Here is a 12,362-nt window from a genome sequence, read left to right as displayed (position 1 = left end):
GAATTGGCTCCTGTGTTCTTTGGACATATTCCTATTTTTTTGTTTGTTCGTTTCACTTTCTTGCTTTCTGCTCCAGGCTCACCTTGTGTTTCTCTCGCCCCATTGCTAGCATCAGCCATTTCTCCAGAGTTCTGGCTCCTTTTATTTAGAAGCTAAGATCTGGATTGTAGATGGACTGGTTGCTACTCTCACTATTTCTAGACCCTCTTAGTGGCCAGAGCTAGGAAATATTTGTAGTATACTAATCCATGTATACATACACTTATCTATCCCTGCCTCTGTATCCTTCCGTCCATCCATCCACCTATCATCTATTTATCTTAAAATAAGCATTAGTTCATACTGACAGCCTCCCCTCTGACGCTAAACCAACAATGCAGAGTTTACTCCTGCCTTGCTGCCTTGCCCATTTGTAACTTTTTTCTTTGACAATCAGAAGCCTGGCTCCCATATCTACAATCAGTTTAGGTATTTGTTTGACCCTAGGATACCTACAAAGCACATAGTCTCAGAACTGCAGATCTGTACCCCTGTAAGAAACATCGTTACCAACCAGAGAACAGGGTTCTTTTTGTCTTTAGCTTTACGGTCTAAACTCTGTTTTCCAAGGTTAAATTGGTCAGCTCCTTTCCCCCCACCCAATCAGTGAGGTTTTGTCATATATTTGCGATACAATTAGATCCTTCAATCACAGTCTGCATTCCATCCTGAGACTCCCTGACACACTGATTGGCTGTTTCAAGTTTGCATACAATAGAGTTCACTCTTTGTAATGTACAGTTCTATGGGTTTTGACAAATACTTAGAGTTATGTATCCACCACACCAGTACTATAGGGAATAGTTCCATTACCTGAAAAATTCCTTTATTTGGCCCCCCCTTTTTTTTTCCTCATTTTATTTACTTATTTTTTTAACATCTTTATTGGGGTATAATTGCTTTACAATGGTGTGTAAGTTTCTGCTTTATAACAAAGTGAATCAGTTATACATATACATATGTTCCCATATCTCTTCCCTTTTGCGTCTCCCTCCCTCCCACCCTCCCTATCCCACCCCTCCAAGTGGTCACAAAGCACCGAGCTGATCTCCCTGTGCTATGCGGCTGCTTCCCACTAGCTATCTACCTTACGTTTAGTAGTGTATATATGTCCATGCCTCTCTCTCGCTTTGTCGCAGCTCACCCTTCCCCCTCCCCACGTCCTCAAGTCCGTTCTCCAGTAGGTCTGTGTCTTTATTCCTGTCTTACCCCTAGGTTCTTCATGACATTTTTTTCCTTAAATTCCATATATATGTGTTAGCATACGGTATTTGTCTTTCTCTTTCTGACTTACTTCACTCTGTATGACAGACTCTAGGTCTATCCACCTCATTACAAATAGCTCAATTTCGTTTCTTTTTATGGCTGAGTAATATTCCATTGTATATATGTGCCACATCTTCTTTATCCATTCATCTGATGATGGGCACTTAGGTTGTTTCCATCTCCGGGCTATTGTAAATAGAGCTGCAATGAACATTTTGGTACATGACTCTTTTTGAATTTTGGTTTTCTCAGGGTATATGCCCAGTAGTGGGATTGCTGGGTCATATGGTTGTTCCCTTTTTAATCACACCGGTTTCCAAAATAGCTGTATGCTTTTGTAATCCCGCGGGCAATAAATGAGTATTCCTGTTGGTCCACATCCTCACTGGAATTTGGTATTGTCAACTTAAAAATTTTAACCAAATCTAAAAACAGGCTACAAATGAATCTATCTACAAAACAGAAATAGAGTTACAGATGTAGAAAATAAACTATGGTTACCTGGGGTTAAGGGGGAGGGAAGGGATAAATTGGAAGATTGGGGTTGACACATACACACTACTATATATAAAATAGATAACTAATAAGGACCTACTGTATAGCACAGGGAACTCTACTCAATTCTCTGTAATGGCCTATATGGGAAAAGAATCTAAAAGACAGTGGATATATGTATATGTATAACAGATTCACTTTGCTGTACACCTGAAACTAACACAACATTGTAAACCAATTATACCCCCCCAAAATTTTTTTTAATTTAAAAATTTTAACCATTTGAGTATTGTTATATCTCATTGTGGTTTTAATTTCCATTTACCTGATGACAAATAATGTGGAACATCTTTTTATATGTTTATTTGCCATATTTCTTTTGTGAAGCACCTGTTCAGATCTTTTGTGCAGCATCTGTTCAGATTTTTTGTGCCCTTCTTTAAAAACTAGGTTGTTTTTTTTTCTTGTTTTTGAATTTTAAAGTTCTTTAGGCACTGGATACAAGTCCTTAATTGAATACGTGATTTGCAAATCTTTTCTTCCAGTCTGTAGGTTGTCTTTTTATTCTCTTAGTTTCTCAGAGCAAAAGTTTTAAATTTTCATAAAGTCCAGTTTATCAATTTTTTCTTTTATAGATTGTGTTTTTGGTGTAGCACATTGACAAACCCAAGGTCATGCAGATTTTCTCTGACGTTTTCTCATAGAAGTTTTATGTTTACATTTGGGTCTATAATGCATTTTGAGTTAATTTCTGTATAAGGTGTGAGGTATGTGACAGTTTCATGTTTTTTCAAATGGACACTATGTTTCCATGGAATTGCCTTTGCACGTTTGTCAAAAATCAGTTGACTATGTTTGTGTGGGTTTATTTCTGGCCTGTGATTTTGTCAAAATCATATTCTCCTGATTACTATAATTTTATGGGTAAATCTTGAAGTTGGGTAGTATGGGTGCTTCAATTTTGTTCTTTTTCACAGTTGTTTTGGCTAATTTAGCTCCTTTACATTTTCATATATATATATTTCTATTTTTTTAATAGATCTTTATTGGAGTATAATTGCTTCACAATACCGTGTTAGTTTCTGCTGTACAACAAAGTGAATCAGCCATATGTACACACATATCCCCATATCCCCTCCCTCTTGAGCCTCCCTCCCACCCTCCTTATCCCACCCCTCTAGGTCATCAGAAAGCACCGAGCCGATCTCCCTGTGCTGTGCTGCTACTTCCTACCAGCCAACTATTTTACATTCGGTAGTGGATATATGTCAATGGTACTCTCACTTTGCCCCAGCTTCGCCCTCCCACCCCATGTCATCAAGTACATTCTCTATGTCTACCTCTTTATTCCTGCCCTGCAACTAGGTTCATCAGTACCATTTCTTTTTAGATTCCTTATACATGCGTTAGCATAGGTATTTGTTTTTCTCTTTCTGACTTACTTAACTCTGTATGACAGACTCTAAGTCCACCAACCTCACTACAAATAACTCAATTTTGTTTCGTTTTATGGCTGAGTAATATTCTATTGTATATATGTGCCACATCTTCTTTACCCATTCATCTGTTGATGGACATTTACATTGGTTCCATGTCCTGGCTATTGTAAAAAGTGCTGCACTGAACATTGTGGTATATTCACTTCAGCACATAATTCTTTTTGAATTATGGTTTTCTCAGGGTATATGCCCAGTAGTGGGATAGCTGGGTCATGTGGTAGTTCTATTTTTAGTGTTTTGTGGAACCTCCATACTGTTTTCCATAGTGGTTGTATCAATTTACATTCCCACCAACGGTGCAAGAGGGTTCCCTTTTCTCCACACCCCTTCCAGCATTTATTGTTTCTAGCTTTTTTGATAATGGCCATTCTGACCAGTGTGAGGTGATACCTCATTGTAGTTTTGATTTGCATTTCTCTAATAATTAGTGATGTTGAGCATCTTTTCATGTGTCTCTTGACTATTTGTTTGTCTTCCTTGGTGAAATGTCTATTTAGGTCTTCCATCCATTTTTTAACTGGATTGTTTGTTTTTTTGATATTGAGATCCATGAGCTGTTTGTATATTTTGGAGATTAATCCTTTGTCAGTTGTTTCATTGGCAAATATTTTCTCCCATTCTGAGCGTCGTCTTTTTGTTTTGTTTATGGTTTTCTTTGCTGTGCAAAAGCTTTTCAGTTTAATTAAGTCCCATTTGTTTATTTTTGCTTTTATTTCTGTTACTCTAGGAGGTGGGTCAAAAAAGATCTTGCTGTGGTTTATGTCAAAGAGTGTTTTTCCTATGTTTTCCTCTAAAAGTTTTATAGTGTCTGGACTTACATTTAAGTCTTTAATCCATTTGGAGTTTATTTTTGTGTATGGTGTTAGGTAGTGTTCTAATTTCATTCTTTTACATGTAGCTGTCCAGTTTTCCCAACACCACTTATTGAAGAGGCTGTCTTTCCTCCATTGTATGTTCTTGCCTCCTTTGTTGTAAATTAGGTGGCCATATGTGCATGGGTTTATCTCCGGGCATTCTATCCTGCACCATTGATCTGTATTGCTGTTTTTGTGCTGTACCATACTGTCTTGATTGCTGTAGCTTTGTAGTATAGTCTGAAGTCAGGGAGCCTTATTCCTTCAGCTCCGTCTTTCTTCCTCAAGATTGCTTTTGCTATTCGGGGTCTTTTGTGTTTCCATACAAATTGTAAGACTTTTTTGTTCTAATTCTGTGAAGACTGCCATTGGTAGTTTGATAGGGATTGCAGTGAATCTGTAGATTGCTTTGGGTAGTATAGTCATTTTCACAATATTGATTCTTCCAATCCAATAACATGGTATATTTCTCCATCTGTTTATGTCATCCTTGATTTCTTTCATCAGTGTTTTATAGTTTTCTGAGTTCAAGTCTTTAGCCTCCTTAGGCAGGTTTATTCCTAGGTATTTTATTCTTTTTGTTGCAGTGGTAAATGGGAGTGTTTCCTTAATTTCTTTTGCTGATTTTTCGTTGTTGGTGTATACAAATTCCAGAGACTTCTGTGCATTAATTTTGTATCCTACAACCTTACCAAATTCATTGATTAGTTCTAGTAGTTTTCTGGTGGCATCTTTAGGATTTTCTATGTATAGTATCATGTCATCAGCAAATAGTGACATTTTTACTTCTTCTTTTCCAATTTGTATTCCTTTTGTTTCTTTTTCTTCCCTGATTGCTGTGGCCAGACTTCTAAAACTATGTTGAATAAGAGTGGTGAGAGTGGACATCCTTGTCTTGTTCCTGATCTTAGTGGAAATGCTTTCAGTTTTTCACTATTGAGTATGATGCTTGCTGTGGGTTTGTCATTTATGGCCTTTATTATGTTGAGGTAGGTTCACTCTATGCCCATTTTCTGGAGAGTTTTTTTCATAAATTGGTGTTGAATTTTGTCAAAAGCTTTTTCTGTATCTATTGAGATGATCATATGGTTTTTATTCCTTAATTTGTCAATGTGGTGTATCACATTGATTGATTTGCATATATTGAAGAATCCTTGCATCCCTGGGATAAATCTCACTTGATCATGGTGTATGATCCTTTTAATGTGCTGTTGGATTCTGTTTGCTAGTATTTTCTTCAGGATTTTTGCATCTATGTTCTTCAGTGATATTGGTCTAAAATTATCTTTGTGATACCTTTTTCTGGTTTTGGTAGTGTGATGGTGGCTTTGTAGAATGAATTTGGGAGTGTTTCTCCCTCTGCAATGTTTTGGAAGACTCTGAGAAGGATTGGTGTTAGCTCTTCTCTAAATGTTTGGTAGAATCTGCCTGTGAAGCCATCTGGTCCTGGACTTTTGTTTATTGGAAGATTTTAAATTACAGTTTCAATTTCATTACCTGTGATAGGTCTGTTTATATTTTCTAATTCTTCCTGGTTCAGTCTTGGAAAATTGTACCTTTCCAAGAATTTGTCCATTTCTTCCAGGTTGTCCATTTTATTGGCATATAGTTGTTTGTAGTAGTCTCTTATAATCCTTTGTATTTCTGCAGTGTCAGTTGTGATTTCTCCTTTTTCATTTCTAATTTTATTGATTTGTGTCCTCTCTCTTTTTTTCTTGATGAGTCTGGCTAAGGGTTTATCAATTTTTTTGAATCTTCTCAAAGAACCAGCTTTTAGTTTTATTGATCTTTGCTATTGTTTTCTTCATTTCTATTTCATTTATTTCTCCTCTGATCTTTATGATTTCTTTCCTTCTACTGACTTTGGGTTTTCTTTGTTCTTCTTTCTCTAGTTGTTTTAAGTGTAGGGTTAGATTGTTTATTTGAGATTTTTCTTGTTTCTTGAGGTGAGATTGAATTACTATAAACTTCCCTCTTAGAACTGCTTTTGCTGCATCCCATAGGTTTTGGGTCATCATGTTTTCATTGTCATTTGTTTCTATGTATTTTTTATTTCTTCTTTGATTTCTTCAGTGATGTCTTGGTTATTTAGTAGCACACTGTTTAGCCTCCATGTATTTGTTTTTTACAGTTTTTTTTTTCCCTGTAATTGATTTCCACTCTCATAGCGTTGTGGTCAGAAAAGATGCTTGATATGATTTCAATTTTCTTAAATTTTCTGAGGCTTGATTTGTGACCCAAGATGTGATCTATCCTGGAGAATGTTCCACGTGCACTTGAGAAGAAAGTGCATTCTGCCACTTTTGGGTGGAATGTTCTATAAATACCAATTAGATCTATCTGGTCTATTGTGTCATTTAAAGCTTGTGTTTCCTTATTTATTTTCTGTTTGGATGATCTGTCCATTCATGTAAGTGGGGTGTTAAAGTCCCCTGCTATTATTGTGTTACTGTCGATTTCTCCTTTCATGGTTGTTAGCACTTGCCTTATGTACTGAGGTGCTCCTATGTTGGGTGCATAAACATTTATAATTGTTATATCTTCTTGGATTGATCCTTTGATCATTATGTAGCATCACTCCTTATCTCTTGTAACAGTCTTTATTTTAAAGTCTATTTTATCTGATACGAGTATTACTACTCCAGCTTTCTTTTGATTTCCATTTGCATGGAATATCTTTTTCCATCCCTTCACTTTCAGTCTGTATGTGTCCCTAGGTCTGAAGTGGGTCTCTTGTAGACAGCATATATATGGGTCTTGTTTTGTATCCATTCAGCCAGTCTGTGTTTTTTGGTTGGGGCATTTAATCCATTTACATTCAAGGTTATTATCAATATGTATGTTCCTATTACCATTTTCTTAATTGTTTTGGGTTTGTTTTGGCGGATCTTTTTCTTCTCTTGTGTTTCCCGCTTAGAGAAGTTTCTTTAGCATTTGTTGTAAAGCTGGTTTGATGGTGCTGAATTCTCTTAGCTTTTGTTTGTCTGTAAAGCTTTTGACTTCTCCATTGGATCTGAATGAGATCCTTGCTGGGTAGAGTAATCTTGGTTGTAGGTTTTTCTCTTTCATCACTTTAAGTATATCCTGCCACTGCCTTCTGGCCTGTGGAGTTTCCACTGAAAAATCAGCTGATAACCTATGGGATTCCTTTGTATGTTATTTTTGTTTTTCCCTTGTTGCTTTTAATATTCTTTCTTTGAATTTAATTTTTGTTAGTTTGATTAATGTGTGTCTCAGTGTGTTTTTCCTAGGGTTTATCCTGTATGGGATTCTCTGTGCTTCCTGGACTTGGGTGACTATTTCCCTTCCCATGTTAGGGAAGTTTTCAACTATAATCTCTTCAAATATTTTCTCAGACCCTTCCTTTCTTTTTCTCTTCTTCTCCTAAAACCCCTATAATACGAATGTTGGTGCATTTAGTGTTGTCGCAGAGGTCTCTGAGATTGTCTTCAGTTCTTTTAATTCTTTTTTCTTTATTCTGCTCCTCGGCAGTTATTTCCACCATTTTGTCTTCCAGCTCACTTATTCGTTCTTCTGCCTCTGTTATTCTGTTATTGATTTCTTCTAGTGTATTTTTCATTTCAGTTATTGTGCTGTTCATCTCTGTTTGTTTGTTCTTTATTTCTTCCAGATCTTTGTTAAACATTTCTTGTATTTTCTCAATCCGTGCTTCCTTTCTATTTCTGAGATTCTGGATCATCTTTACTATCATTACTCTGAATTATTTTTCAGGTAGATTGCCTATTTCCTCTTCATTTATTTGGTCTTGTAGGTTTTTACCTTGCTCCTTCATCTGTGATATATTTTTTTGCCATCTTATTTATTTATTTATTTTTATGAATGGGATTGTGTTCCTGTTTTACTGTTTGTTTGGCCTGAGGCTTCCAACACTGGAGTTTGTAGGCTGTTGGGTAGAGCTGGGTGTTGGTGCTGAGATGAGGAACTCTGTGAGACCTCACTCCAATGAATATTCCCTGGGGTCTGAGGTTCTCTGTTAGTCCAGTGGTTCAGACTCGGAGCACCCATCGCAGGAGCTTCCGCCCAAACCCATGCTTGCAAATCAAGATACCACAAGCCACGTGGGGTGGCAAAAAAAAAAAAAACAATAAAAATTTAGAAATAATATTAGACTAGGAAACTAACAGATATGTTAGAAAGAATGTAAAAATAAAAACACACATGAATCAATAACTGGAAGTTACATCAGTACCACAACAGTAAAAATGAGGAAGAGGGAAAAGGGAAAAAAAAAAAAGGAGGGGGGAAAAGACCTTGGCTGTGGAGGGCAGGGTCTAAGCAAGGGTGAGGTTTGGGAAGTGGGCAGGGCCAATGCTCAGGACCCACAGGGCTGGAAAAGGCCCTGGGGGCTGTGGGGGGTGGCGCTTGGACTCAAGGAACAGAAGGGGCCCAGGTGTGCCCCCCACCCCTGGTCTCAGAGGGCAGAGCACCTCACCTGGGAGCCCAGCAGGCTTCCCGTGTCCGAATGGGCAGGGCAATCACCCTCTGCTTCTCTCCTGCTCCTCCTGCAGGGCCCCTCCCACAGGGCTCCTCCCACCTGTCTCCTCTGATCTCCCCAGTCTCCCTCCTATGCCTCCAGGACCCAAGCAGCCTGGAGGGGGCTTGGAGGGCAGGGGATCGGCCTGGGAGCTCAGCAGGCTCCCCATGCCCGAGTGGGCAGGACAATAGCCCTCTGCTCCTCTCGTGCTCTTCCCAGAGAGTCCCTCCCACCTGCCTCTCCTGATCTCCCTGGCCTCAGGGGTGCCAATGTTGTCTGGCCTCCACTTCTCCTCCCCCCCTTGGTCCCCCTACATCCTACCTGTTCATTGTGGGGTTCCTCCCATCTCCTTGGGGGTTAGAGTCCCCACTAGCAGCCACCAGGGTGGAGAGACTAACTCCTAGTCTTCCCACACCGCCATCTTGACTCCGCCCCTCATATATATTTTTGGATTGACTTGACATATAAATATTGCTGAGATTTTGATTGGGATTGCATAGAATCTATAGATCAAACTGGAGAAAAGTGATATTTTAACAACATTGAGTCTCACAATTCATGAAAACGATTTCTCTCTCCATTTATTTAGATTTTTGATTTCCTTCATTTATGTTTTGCAGTTTTCATCATACAGAGCCTATACACATTTTGTTAGATTTATACCTAAGTACTTAATGGGGGGATATTATAAATAGTACTGTCTTTTAAACTTCATGTTTTGATTGTTCACTGTGGGTACATAGGCATATAATTAACTTTTGTGTACGGACCTTGTCACTCACTTAGTTAGCTTATTTAGCTTGTTGGTGAGTTCTTTGGAATTTAACCATGTCATCTGCAAATAGAGACAACTTCATTTCTTCCTTCCTGTATTTATTTTTCCTACCTTATTGCACTGGTTAGGATTTGTGGTATGATGTTGAATAAAAGTGATGAGAGAGGACATTCTTGTCTTTCTCCTGATCTTAGGGGAAAACATTCAGTTTCTCACCATTCACTGTAATTTTAGCTATAGTATTTTGTAAATGTTTCTTATTCAGTTAATGAAGTTCCTTTCTATTCTTAGTTTGTTAAGAGTGTTTTAATGAAATAGTGCTGAATTTTGTCAAATGCTTTTTCTGCATCTACTGAGATGATCATACGTTTAATATGATAGGTCGATGTGTGGACCTCTGTGAGACTTTATCCTCCTTGGAGTTCATTGAACTTCTTGGATATGCAGATTCATGTTTTTCTTCAAATTCGGGAAAGTTTTGGCTATTGTTTCTCCAAATATTCTTTCTGCCCCTTTCTCTCTATCCTCTCCTTCTGGGACTTCCATTGTGTGTATGATACCCTACAAATCTTTGAGGCTCTGTTCATTTATCTTCTTCAAGAAAGAATTTTGTTCTTCCTTTATTGATTTATTTATTTCTGTTCTTCAGACCGGATAATCTCAATTCACTCATATTCAAGTTTTCTGATTCTTTCTTCTGCATCTTCAAATTTGCTGTTAAGCTCTTCTAGTGAATGTTAAATTTCAGTTAAACTTTTCAAACTCTGGGATTTCTTTTTGGTTCTTTTTAATACTTTTGATCTGCTTATTTAATACTTTTAATATCCTCTATTTGGTGAAATATTGTTCTTGTACTTTCTTTTTGTTCTTCACACATGGGTTCCTTTGGATATTTGAATATATTTAAAATAGCTGATTTAAAGTTTTGTCTACTAAGTCCAATATTTGGGCTTCCTCTGGGGCAGTTTTTATTGATTACCTTTTTTCCCCTGGGTATGGACCATACTTTCTTGTTTATTTGTATGTCTTATAATTTTTTGTTAAACACTGGTCATTTACAATAATGAACTACAACAACTTTGGAAATAAGGTTCTCCTCCTCCAAAGGTTTACTGTTGTTTCTGCTTATTGTAGTTGTTTATTTAGTGACTTCTCTGAAATAATTCTGTAAAGTTTGTATTCTTTGTCATGTGTGGCCATTGAAATCTTTTCTCAGGTAGCTTAATGGTTAGCTAATCATTAGGCAGAGATTTCCTTAAACACTTGGAACCGGTAAATCTCCCAATCTGCTGCTGAGCTCTGTGTGCATTTTGAATCATGCCTTCAACACTCAGGTAGGCAGTTGACAACTCTGCTTTAGCCTTGATTTCCTGCTTGTGCAGAGCCTTAAGGTCAGCTAGAGATGACAGCTTAGGGCTTTCTCATGTCTTTTCTGAGCAAGCACACATCCCTGGGCATGTGCCCAGCCCTACGCACATACGTGGCCTTCTAGATTCCCAGGACTATCTTGGGAACTTTCCAAACCCTCTTATTCCTCAGCTTTTCCTTTTAAGCGTTCTGTGTAGCCTATTGGTTACCCCAGCTGTTATCTACTGCCTCAAGCAGCCGCAAAGTTAAAACATTTGTGTGTAATTTTTTTTTTTGACAAATGTCCCCTCCCCTACTCTGGGGGAAATGTTTTTTCATACCTGTAACGGTACAGTCTCTGAGTCAGTTCACATACAGACAGTCTTGCAAATGAGGTCTTCCAGGGAATCACTAGGCAGGTCAAATAATGATAATTCTTTGGGAATGAGGCTTTGAAAGCGCTCCAGCTCTATTCTGCTCCCTCCAGTGACTGCCACTCTGCACTGAGACAGCTGTTATTTCTCAAGGCTACTGTGGAGCTGGAGGTGGCTGATTGGGCTAGGGCAAGTTAAAATGCCACAAAGCTTGCTGTCCTTGCTAGGTTTCAGCTGCTTTTCTTGAATAAATGTTCCTTGGGTTCTTGCAAATCTTCGGTTAAGTTCTGAAAAAGTTGATTCTAACAATTTGGAGGAGAGACGTGTCAGAGGTCCTTATTCTTCTAATTTTGCTTCTATGATTCCATCTTATCTCCTGTATTGACTTATTTTTTTTTTCTTGGCAGTGATTTATTAACTTTTGAAAGTATATTTAACTTTTAAAACTCTCCCTCCCTCCCTCCCTCCCTCTCTCTCCCTCATATGCATATGAGAATCTTATGTATATAAATGAATCTTGCCTGGTCCAATAAGCTTTTTTTCTCTGTAGTTTAGGGTCTTTCACTAACTTTGGAAAATTCCCAGTCATTATTTATTCAAATATTTCTTCTGCCCCATGTTCTCTTTCTTCCTCTTAGTTTCCAATTATGTATATGTTAGACCATTGTATATTGTCCCACATCTTTCTGATATTTTGTTATTTTTCCCATTCTTCCTTCTCTTTGCATTTCAATTGGGGTACATGTTATTAATCTATCTTCAAGGTCACTCATTCTTTCCTTGATTGTGTAAGTCTACTGATGCATCTGTCAAAGGCAATCATTATCTTTGTTACTGTTTTTCATTTCTAAGATTACAATTTGATTCTTACAGTTTCCACCTCTCTGCTGAAACTTCCTGTCTGATTATATGTGTTGTCTACTTTTTTCCGCTAGAGCTTTAACATACAAATTGATTGTTTTAAATTTCTTTTCTGATAGTTTAAAATCTGTGCCAAATCTGAGTCTCATTCTTTTCTTTTTCTTTTTCTTTTTTTTTTTTTGCAGTACACGGGCCTCTCACTGTTGTGGCCTCTCCTGTTGCAGAGCACAGGCTCCGGACGCACAGGCCCACCGGCCATGGCTCACGGGCCCAGCCACTCCGCGGCATGTGGGATCCTCCTGGACCGGGGCACGAACCCGTGTCCCCTGCGTCAGCAGGCGGACTCTCAACCACTGC

The sequence above is a fragment of the Phocoena sinus genome, chromosome 10, assembly GCF_008692025.1.
Source record: "Phocoena sinus isolate mPhoSin1 chromosome 10, mPhoSin1.pri, whole genome shotgun sequence".
NCBI classification, from domain to species: Eukaryota; Metazoa; Chordata; class Mammalia; order Artiodactyla; family Phocoenidae; genus Phocoena; species Phocoena sinus.
This window is presented reverse-complemented; position numbering follows the sequence as displayed.